This window comes from Sinohyriopsis cumingii, unplaced genomic scaffold (assembly GCF_028554795.1).
Source record: "Sinohyriopsis cumingii isolate HCF-2022 unplaced genomic scaffold, ASM2855479v2 utg001356l, whole genome shotgun sequence".
Lineage (NCBI taxonomy): Eukaryota > Metazoa > Mollusca > Bivalvia > Unionida > Unionidae > Sinohyriopsis > Sinohyriopsis cumingii.
In genome coordinates this window covers 434,766-446,773 of record NW_028315989.1, presented here as the reverse complement: position 1 = coordinate 446,773, position 12,008 = coordinate 434,766, and the positions used below count along the sequence as shown (strand labels likewise).

At 33.9% G+C, this 12,008-nt stretch overlaps 1 pseudogene; it reads left to right on the top strand.

Moving 5' to 3' along the window:
• The first annotated feature begins 487 nt into the window (after nt 1-487).
• Nucleotides 488-10,714, top strand: LOC149772589 (uncharacterized; annotated as a pseudogene).
• The last annotated feature ends 1,294 nt before the right edge of the window (nt 10,715-12,008 follow it).

The following is a 12,008-nucleotide window of genomic DNA, read 5'->3' as shown; positions in this document are numbered from 1 at the left end:
ACACAGACACACATACACACATATACATATATATATATATGTGTGTGTGTGTGTGTGTGTGTGTGTATACTTATGTTTAATCTAGTGGCCGAGTGGTCTAAAGAGCTTACCGTTCCGGATCACTACCACCTTATCTCTGTCTGCCTGTGTTAAAGTCTCGGGCTCAGCTGATGTCGGTAAATGAGAAAGCTTGCCAGTAGCTTCTCGTGAGTTGGTGGTTCTACCCGGGATTTTCCAGGTTTCTTCCTCCACAAGTTATACTGGCCGCCTTGTTTTAGACTGTCTTGTCAAGACAAATGGCGTTAAACATTACGACAACAACAACAAAGTCTCCAATCTGTCAATTTGTTTTGCATGGTTTTACTATGTCAAAGTTGTTTACAAAGTTATTGATTCTGCTGTCTTAAATCGTGGTAAGTACCCACATTTTCTGATCAATTTCAATATACTTTTATTTCACTGTTTTTAAGACGACATATGATGAGATATGGTTGTAGGGTGCTCCACCCTGATTGTGCCAGGATTTTATGTAGAGAGCCTTGTCTTTCTCACCCAATCGACGGAGAAAACTGCTTGTTTTGTTAACCTTACTTTTTCTGTCTCAGTCCAGTCATCTCAGACCAATCGTCTCAGTCAAGGTGTCCACGAGCCACGGACTACTTTATCAAGGGATGTAACCATAGTTGTCTTATGTATGGTCTGATGGAGTTCTTTTCTGATCAAACAAAAGCTAAGACTTTGGGACATTTAAAAAACAATTGGATTAGAGAGAACAAATAACATACAAAGAGAAGAAAACGATAAATATAAGACAAAATGAAAATGGACAACAAGCTAGGAAACATATTGACTCTTAAAGGTAGAAGAGCAAAAATCGTAAATGTTTACCACCCACTGTGTACCTATTCCATGTATTCAGTACGCTTTTAGACGATGGAAGTTTTGCCAATTATGCAAAACATGAGCTAGTAATTTCAGAAAATTCATCACTTCATGAGTCAGATGATCTTTCCTTTCTTTTTGATGACTGGGAAACAAATGAAATAAATGTGTATCAGAAACCGAACCAACTTTCGTCGGAGAAAATAACAAAATTCGGAGTGGAAATAAAAAAAAAAAAAGACTGAAACGGTCAAAGAGAGTAGATTTACAGAAGTGGACAAACAATATGTCACAAATTTTGTTTTAGAGCAAGAAAATGCGAATACCAAACGCAAGACATTGGGACACAAAAAACTACTTGAAGAATATCTTGAGAAAAACAACGAGACGCGCCCTATACATCAAGTGCCGGCACCTCCCCTGAACAGCATTCTCTCAAGATTTTTCCTTTCAATTCGTCAGAATGATGGAAGTGAATACGAGCCGACAACAGTGAGAGGTAAAAAAGGGCATACATAAGGACTGATAAAACACAACTGAATTTGAAGAATAATGTATGAGGAAAAAAATGATGCATAGCGCACTTGATATAAATTCAATTTGTTTGAAAGCTAAATGAAATTTTAAATGAGTGCAATAATGAATAAGTAATAACCAAAACAAATATTATGTAATGAACAATAATTGTATTCATAGTTTTAAAAGGTAAATTAACTTATAAATTAAAGAACTTGACTGATGAATCAATTTAGGCCCTCGCCAACATGGATGACAAATGATAATAAAACAGAGAGAGAGAGTGAGGTTTGTTAACTTAGGTACATGGCTTTTTATAATTAATTATTTTTTATTATTAGGTATGATGGTAAGTTTTGAACGATATCTGAGACGAAACAGATACAATTGCAGCTTGGTTTATGGCCCTGAATTTTACCAAGCAAGAGAGGCCCTAAAAAGTAAACAGAAAGATTTGAAGAAGAAAGAAAAAGGAAACAAACGCAAAACTGCTTTTTGGCCCCAGCACACCGTCAAGTTTACTGAACACTTTATGGTTAAATAATACTTTGCACTTTGGGGAAGGGGAGGGGGAGAAGAACACAGAAACATAAAGTGGGGAGACATCTCTTTAAAGCAAGACTGCGAACTTACTTAACCTGGAATATTTAGAGTTTAACGAGAGACAGACGAAGACGTAACGATATACCACGAGGAGATATTGTCTCAAAGACGTTTTACATCATTACTGTATTCGTTATGATTTGTCTGAAGTGTGATTTCCTTTTTAACCCGTGCCACAGCTTTTCCATGTGCACCTCTTTTAAAGACCCGAGTTGTTTATTTTTCTTTTTTGTTTTTCGCTATCTCTTCAGATACCTCCGTTGATAGAACACTTCATCATGTTCATGGCTTATGCAAACTCATCAACATCGACCATTGTACATATATGTTGTAAATATCAATATTATTCAATCACAGGTTTTGGACCAAGGTACAAACAAGAAAGCAGCGGCCTTACCAAAAACTAGAGTTAGTGCCTGTTAGTGATAAGCAAATGCTAGAAAATTGTATGAATTTGTTGTCGTTATCATCTAGAACTAGATTCGTTTCAGCTTCGTGTTAAGAGAAAATAATAAAAGCATAATTAACAGTTACCAGATGTAGCATGATACGACATGGCAGAAAGTAATGTATGTTTGAATTGAAGCCAGAATATTAATATTCACATTTTATAACCACTAATGAAATCATTACCTTCATACGTCAAAGATACTTTTGATTTCATTACCAAATTGAAATCTTTACCGAAACTAACTGAAAATTCATTCCTTGTTACACTTGACGTGGTTTCACTCTACACGAATATACCACACAATGATGGTATCGAAGCGTGTAATTATTATCTTGAAGAAAACGAATATACATATAAACTATCAAAAGAACATATTTGTCATTTGATAAAACTTGTGCTCGAAAATAACTTTTTTCAATTTGGTAATACAAACTATCTTCAAAAAATGGGAACAGCAATGAGTAGTCCTATGGCACCTGCTTATGCATCTTTATTTATGGGAAAATTAGAAAATGATTTTCTAAATAAATGCCACTTAAAACCGGATGTATGGTTAAGGTTTTTAGACGATATCTTTATGATTTGGAGTTATTCATTAGAAGACCTTTATTACTTTATAGACAATTTAAACAAATTACATCCAACAATAAAATTTACATTCAATGTCTCTAAAACTAAAGTTTCATTTTTGGATGTAGATATCGTGAAAAATGAAAATAATGACATTACTACCATGGTTCATGTTAAAAACACGAATATTCTTCAATATGTTGAATATTCTTCATCCTAAATCATGTAAAAATGGGATACCATATAGTCAAGCAAAAAGATACAGAAGAATTATTTCGGATGATGCTGTTTTTAAATCATCTTTGACAGAGCTAGGTCAGCATTTTCTAAATAGAAACTACCCTATTGACATCATTAATACTGCTTTCCAAAAAGTATCTTCTCTTACACAGCTTGATTCTTTACAATATAAAATCAAAAGTAGAAATGAAGATATCGTTCCTTTTGTTATTGAATATAATCCAAGTTTGCCTAATAACGGTAAGATTATCAGTAAATATTGGAATTTATTAAACTTGTCATGTAAAGCAAGTGTTAAATCCTTACACGAAAGCAAACCTACACTTGCTTATAAAAGGACCAAAAATCTTAAAGATTTCCTAACTAATTCTAAATTAGAAAAACCATCATATAAAATAGGATCATCAATTAAATGTAATAGACCTAGATGTTCACACTGTTCATTTATTAATGAAAATACTTCTTTCAGTAGTAATAATACGAAAGAAACTTTTAATATGAGTTGTGATATTAATTGTGCAACATCAGATGTTATTTGTTTGATAACATGCAAAAAATGTGGCATCCAATATGTTGGACAAACCAGTCAACAAATATCTAAACGCATGAACCAACACAGATCAGATATAAAAAATTATATCGATCAATCATTTTCATCTCATGTTGCCGCACATTTTAACAAAAATTCCCATACATTGCAAGATTTCTCCTTCCAACCTATTGTTAAAACTGATCCTGAAATGGAACGTCTACTAAAGGAAACCTATTGGATTCACCGTCTTAATACGGTATATCCAAAAGGTCTCAATTCAAAAACACTATATGACATTAAGTGTTTTTTCTGAATTATGTCCCTTGTGTACAATTAGATATGATAATTCTACTTTGCAAAAAAAAAATTAATTGGTAAAAGTATATTCTAACAACATAAAAATAAGTTTACTAACTGTTCAAAAACGAAATTGTAGTTATAAATTAATTTTCTATACAATATAATTAATTATTTATAAATTACTTCATAGCAAGCGTTATGAACACCATATTTTTTATACATATTTCTTATTATATAAATTGAGTTCTAATAACCTACTTAATAGCTGAACAAATTATATTAGTACATAAATTTTATATATTTATCTAATTTTATTTTTATTTTATTAATGTTTTTCTTTATTTTCTTTTTCTTTACTTTCTATTTTCTGTTTATTTGTTATTCCATACCGCTAATAAGTGTGCATTATACATAATATAAATGCTACTAAAACTGTTTATCTCTATTTATTAATAAATTTATATATATATATATATATCATCATCATCAGTCTCATGACCTAGTGTGGTCGTTGAGGCACTGTGCTGCTGAACATCTGACCAGTTCCCTCCACTTGTCTCGATCATGTGCATGCCCTGTGTCTCCGCAAAACTTTTCGTGGTCCATTCTGTGATGTTGTCAGTCCACTTTTTTCTCTGTCTACTTCTCCTTCTGCCACCCTGGACGCTGCCCTGTAGGACTGTTGTGGATAGACTGTTGGCTCTAGTGACATGGCCATACCATTTCAGCTTTCTCTTTTTGACGGTGGTGATGAGGTCCTCATATTGGCCTACTTCGCGCCTGATGGTGTTACGCACTTCTTCATTTGTGATGTGGTCCATGTAAGAGATGCCAAGGATGGTTCTGTAGCTTCTCATTTCAAGTGACTGGATTATCAGGGTCCATGCCTCGCATGAGTATATATATAATTCAGTCTCAGGTTTTGGACGTTTATAACCAATACAGATCTTGTTCTTTAAAAAAAAAACTGCTTCACCAGATAAACGTAAAATTACCTGACGCTGAATTTATGATTTGTTGGAAAGAATTAACATGAAAAATAAAGCACAAATCACACAAGCCGTTAATAACAGAATATGAAGAAATTAATTTTCATAGACATTTATCCCTATCCATGGTTGTAGCTATATTGCCCAGATAATATTTATTTAACATCATTATTGCTTCCATTTGAACGAGCTCGATAAATACTGTTGCTTTAGATTTCCCCTCAAGTTATGTTATTGTATTAGCTTTCATTGGTTACGAGTATTTTGTAAACAAACGAAAGGCTAGATTTATTGGTATTATAGCATATGAGAAACTTGGTATAAAAGTATGTATTTGCAAGAATGAAATCAACTGTAGACAATGTGGCTTTAAAATTGTTATAAACTTGATATCGTTGAGATATTATTGACTGCATATATACTTTGGTGCAAGGATTAGAGACACCTACACTATTAGAAATATTAATTCTTACAAACAGTAACAGAAGTTATTTGTTCTGAGTTTTTGTGGTTACTAAGTTCTATTTAGTGCTAAGAAAATCGACGCACTGACATTCGTGACGTAAACACCTAAATTGTTATGGACTGTGTATCGAACGTCAGATGAACCATATACAATTAAATGTGTATGCAATTATAGCGTGGATCGGACAGCCTGTATACATTGTGATGATTCAATGACAAAATATATCTTAAAGTTCCTCTGAGACGCTTCAGTCCACTGAATGTATATACTAGAACAAGGGAAACGTCTGTCGGTAACATTGGCCAGTTACGAACCACTTTTTCATCAGCTGGTGAAATGAAGTGATGAAAAACAAAATGAACACCATCGACTTAATGCATATGATAGTTTTCTCTGATTACCCCTTTACGTTGTTAGATCTCGACCAATTAATGAGGATATATGGTTTAACTGTGACTGTAGCCAGGTCGTTAGTTTTTCATAATGCTCTTCTTCTAAGCCACGAGCTCGTCTCAATAATACCTACATTTTAAATGATACACAACGCAGAACGGTTTGTGTCCCGTAGAACGATTGTGTTCTCGCGAAGAAAGCACGTCTGATTCCTATTCCTATATAACTGGCGAAGATCGTTGCGTGCAGAAATGTGTGTTTGTGTGTGTGTGTGTGTGTGTGTGTCTGTGTGCGTGCGTGATTTCGATTTTTAACGCAGCTTTAACAATTTTTCAGTCATATCGATGTCTACAGTGTCATAGCTTATAGTGATGTTTAGCACTGATGCATCATGCCACAGACATGTAGCATGATGTTTCACCTAGTCACATTATCCTGACACAGGCCGACCATTCTTAACACTAACCTCTTGATGCTGCGCGCCAAGTAAGGCAGGTATTAGTATCATTTTAAAAAGTCTTTGGTATTACTTGGTCGGGGTTCGAACCTCCCGCATCCGAGGCGGACGCTCTACCACAAGGCCAACGGAGCGGTCGCGTGCAGAAATAAAGTATTTCAAGAAAATATATGAATGACCTGTGGCATGCAAGAGCAAGCGAAATGTAAAAATACCCCTGAGTAACAAGTTATGAGTTCATGTAGCGTGCATTTCAGTCGGTCTGTTAAGCTGTGTCTCAATTAACCGACAGCGGTCTTTAAGGCTAAGTGATCTGTATAAGTCTTTGTTCTTCCCGTAACTTCCTGTGCCACTTCAATTTCAGGCATTAGAATCAAGATTTTTTAAAAAAAAGAAGATATTTATCTAAATAAGGAATGGAGATTGTCATTTTATTTATATGATGCCTCATCATTTCGTCTGATGCTCCATCTGTTTAAACAAGGTCGACATCTAGCCGTAAAACACCCGTTTTTTATGAATTTCGTGAAGTTTCTATTTTGTTGAACGTTGACGATTCGATTGACAAGCCTACATATTTATATTGAGGTGGAGCCTTTCTGAATATTTTGCGAATTTTAAAAAGCACGTACTAATATACCATGTGAATGTGTATGAAAATTGCACATCAAAAGGTGACTTTAAATAATGATCATTAAAATCCGCAGATGAACGTAATTTTTTAGGTAGCAAAGTGAAAATTTAAATCGAATGTGCAGTATTATATATTAAATCCGAAATAATCATGAAAGATCTATCACAAGTCCAAAAATATAGTGTTCTGAATAAATTTCAATATTGAAAGTAATTATGTGACAAATTATCTGTAATCAGCTAATATGAAAATGGTGTTGAGTCCTTATCAAGGCATAATCCAGAATATCTTTGAAAAATTCATAATAATCCCTAAATATAGATTTGGCCCAAAATATCAATGAGCACTTTGTAATTCCAACGAATAATTTGAATAAATGATTCCTATCCAATTATATATTAACATAACAGTAAATATTTATACAGACTGAACTTAAAGAAGGGATGACAACATTTTAAAACAACCTCTTTTTAAAACAATCCCAACTTGACCTATATCGCAAAACCATTTTAGAAAACAAATATCAATCATGTGAATAGAAATTTACACCAAATCATAAACAGTTTCACTTACAGAAGCCTTCTAAGGTCATAATCAAGGCTAGACTTTGAAATCAGATATCAGTAAACAACATATTTATATCTCAGAAACAATATAAAAATCTGATACCCTATATCTCTATCCTCCATCATGGACAAAGGTCAAGCATACAATACAGATCAAATATATATAATATGTGTTATTGTATTAAAACGGATTCCAGGGTGATGTATAGAAGCAATTGTTTCGACATTTGAACAATGTAGTATAGGAGACGGATTCACGTCGGATCCACTATAGCAATTATTGAACTTTGTTTAAGGAATCTTAATTTCAGTCAAATAGAAAAATAAACATTAAAACATATTTGAGCTGAAAAGAATGATCGAACATTCGAATCATTTTCCGCTCAGGAAACAGATTACATACTTCCAGAATTGACTTAGTTTACTTCATGGTTATTGCGTTATACGATGTTAAGTGAAATATGTTATATTCAGCTTTCCGTAGGTTTCTCCTCAGGCAATATTGACACATTTTCAGAATTATGTTTATGATGACATTAGTTCGTTTGATGACTCTATTACTGAATTCCGAATGGGAGCAATTCTCGAACCTTTATTATTTTTATATTCACTCGGGAAATATGGAAACGTTGTCCATAGTTCGGTTAGCTGACGTTAAAAACAAATATTGCTGTCACAAAGGTGGTTTATTAGTTCAATGTACTGTAGCCATTTAATGTGAATGCAGTTTCTCTTTCTATCGTTTATTTACACTAAAGGAGAACATTTTAGAATTATATTAGTATCCATTTTTACAAAATCACTGACAAATCATAACAGAAAAAATGTTATTTCTTTAAGTAACTACATTATATAAAATTCTCACAGAGTATGTAAGTATGTATGTATGTGTGTGTGTGTATGTATGTATGTATGTATGTATGTGTGTGTATGCATGTATGTATGTATGTGTGCGTCATATATATCTATATCTATCTATCTATCTATCTATCTATCTATCTATCTATCTATCTATCTATATATATATATATATATATATATATATATATATATATATATATATATATATATATATATATGTGTGTGTGTGTGTGTGTGTGTGTATGTGTGTACTTATTTTTAATCTAGTGGCCGAGTGTTCTAAAGCGCTCACCGTTCCGGATCGCTACCACCTCATCTAAGTCTGCCTGTGTTCGAGTCTCGGGTTCAGATGATGTGGGTAAGTGAGAAAACTTGCCAATAGCTTCTCGTGAGTTGGTGGTTCTACCCGGGATTTTCCAGTTTTCGTCCTCCACAAGTTATACTGGCCGCCTTGTTTAGACTATCTTGTCAAGACAAATGGCGTTAAACACTACGACAACAACAACAAAGTCTCCAATATGTCACTTTGTTTTACATGATTTTACAATGTCAAATTTGTTTACAAAGTTCTTGATTCTGCTGTCTTAAATCGTGGTAAGTACCCACATTTTCTGATCAATTTCAATATATTTTTAGTTCATTGTTTTTAAGACGACATATGATGATATATGGTTGTAGGGTGCTCCACCCTGATTGTGCCAGGATTTTATGTAGAGAGCCTTGTCTTTCTCACCCAAATGACAGAGAAATCTGCTTGTTTTGCTAACCTTACTTGTCCTGTCTCAGTCCAGTCATCTCAGACTGATCGTCTCAGTCAAGGTGTCCACGAGCCACGGACTACTTTATCAAGGGACGTAACCATAGTTGTCTTATGTATGGTATGATGGAGTTATTTTTTGATCAAACAAAAGCTAAGACTTTCGGACATTTAAAAACAAAAATTGGAGTAGAGAGAACAAATAACTTACAAAAAGAAGATCTAGAAAGAAAACGATGAATATAAGACAAAAAGAAAATGGACAACAAGCTAGGAAACATATTGACTCTTAAAGGTAGGAGAGCAAAAATCGTAAATGTTTACCACCCACTGGTGACCTATTCCATGTATACAGTACGCCTTTAGACGATGGAAGTTTTGCAAATTATGCAAAACATGAACTTATAATTTCAGAAAATTCACCACTTCATGAGTCAGATGATCTTTCCTTTCTTTTTGATGACTGGGAAACAAATGAAATAAAAGTGTATCTGAAACCGAACCAACTTTCGTCGGAGAAAATAACAAAATCAGGAGTGGAAATAAAAAAACACTGAAACGGTCAAAGAGAGTAGATTTACAGAAGTGGACGAACAATATGTCACAAATTTTGTTTTAGAGAAAGAAAATATGAATACCAACGCAAGACAATGGGACACATAAAACTACTTGAAGAATATCTTGAGAAAAACAACGAGACACGCCCTATACATCAAGTGCCGGCACCTGCCCTGAACATCGTTCTCTCAAGATTTTTCCTTTCAATTCGTCAGAATGATGGAAGTGAATACGAGCCGTCAACATTAAGAGGTAAAAAAGGGCATACATAATGACTGATAAAACACAAGTGAATTTGAAGAATAATGTATGACGAAAAAAAATGATGCATAGCGCACTTGATATAAATTCAAATTGTTTGAAAGCAGAATGAATTTTTAAATGAGCTCAGGAATCAATAAGCAATAACCAAAACAAATATTATGTAATGAACAAGAATTCTATTCATAGCTTTAGAAGGTAAATTACCTTATAAAATTAAAGAACTTGACTGATGAATCAATTTAGGCAATCGCCAACATGGATGACAAATGATTAAAAACACAGAGAGAGAGAGAGTGAGGTTAGTTAACTTATGTACATGGCTTTTAATAATTAATTATTATTTATTATTAGGTATGATGGGAAATTTTTGAACGATATCTGAGACGAAACAGATACAATTGCAGCTTGGTTTATGGCCATGAATTTTACCAAGTAAGAGAGGCCATTAAAAGTAAACAGAAAGATTTGAAGAAGAAAGAAAAAGAAAAAAACCCAAAGTTGCTGATGCCGTAACTGATGATGACATAAAAAACTGTATGAATATTCGCTTTTGGGCCCCAGTACACCGTCAAGTTTACTGAACACTTTATGGTTTAATAATACTTTGCACTTTGGGGAAGGGGAGGGGGAGAAGAACACAGAAACATAAAGTGGGGAAACGTATCATTAAAGTAAGACTGCGAACTTAACCTGGAATAGTTAGAGGTCAACGAGAGACAGACGAAAACGAGGACAGGAGAGGACATAAAAAACACGAGAATTGAAAAGCCAAGAATGTACGCTAACCCTCTTTTTCCAGATAGATGTCTGATAACTATCTACAAATATTTCATGAATAAACGTCCAATTGATTTTGGAATCCCTGACCATCAATTTTACCTTGCCAATGTAAGTTATGTGCATGCACCTGGGCCAAATGAGCAATGGATTTTACATGCAGCAGTTGGTGCCCGAAAGTTAAACTTGTTAATGAAAAAGATGCCTTTGAAAGTAAACTTGCTCGATTTGGCTTCTAAACGCATTACAAACTCTAGCATGAGAAAATATCTATGTCAGAAACTAATCGAAAACAATGTTCCAGACACTCAAGCTATATACTTCACTGGCCACAAAAATCCCAACTCTCTCAACAACTACAGAGAACTTAGTAAAAGCCAGAAATGTGTTATGTCATGCATCCTTTCTTCTAATTTTGTTAAACATCCCCATTGTGCCCCAGTTGAATCAAACATGTGCGTGCAATCTTAAGGACAAATAATGCACTTACCAGCCAGAGGGAATCATTTATTCGTCCACTCGTTATTCCACAAACTAATTTCCCTGTAGCAAATTCTTCCACTACTAGTAAAAGCACGTGCCATATTTCCAAGACAGAGAATATAAAGTTTCCAAGAAATCTTGAACTTGAAACTTCATCACATCGTTATCAGCTAATGTCTGTATTTGGAGGGTCTTTGATACAGGGCGGTAATTTTACAATTAATATTAATTACAACACAAGTAAGTCACAAAGAATTTCACCACCTCCAAAAAGAAGGAGATTTATATAAGATATTGACTCTGATCTCTAAGTATCCTTGAATAACCCAAACACGGACACGGACACTCATGCTACATGTAACTTTCTGTTATAACAATACATTAGCGGTGTGGGCCGAGTGTCGTTTCATTCTTTACAATATAAATTTCTAAATTGGAACTGAAAAAAATGAACTTTATCTTGTGCTAAACATTAACTATTTTTTTGTTAATTTCATATAACTCCATATATTAAATGTGATAATCCCTCAATACTATGCAACGTTCTATGTTGTTATTTTTTTGGCTTGCGCATAGAAACGGTATGCTTCGGATTACACGGTCACACCACATTCCTCGTTAACATATGTTGTATTAATGCACGGCATGTAAACATTTGCACGTGAACTGCATTGCATAAGTGAGAAGTTAATTTTTAATTTAAAGGAAA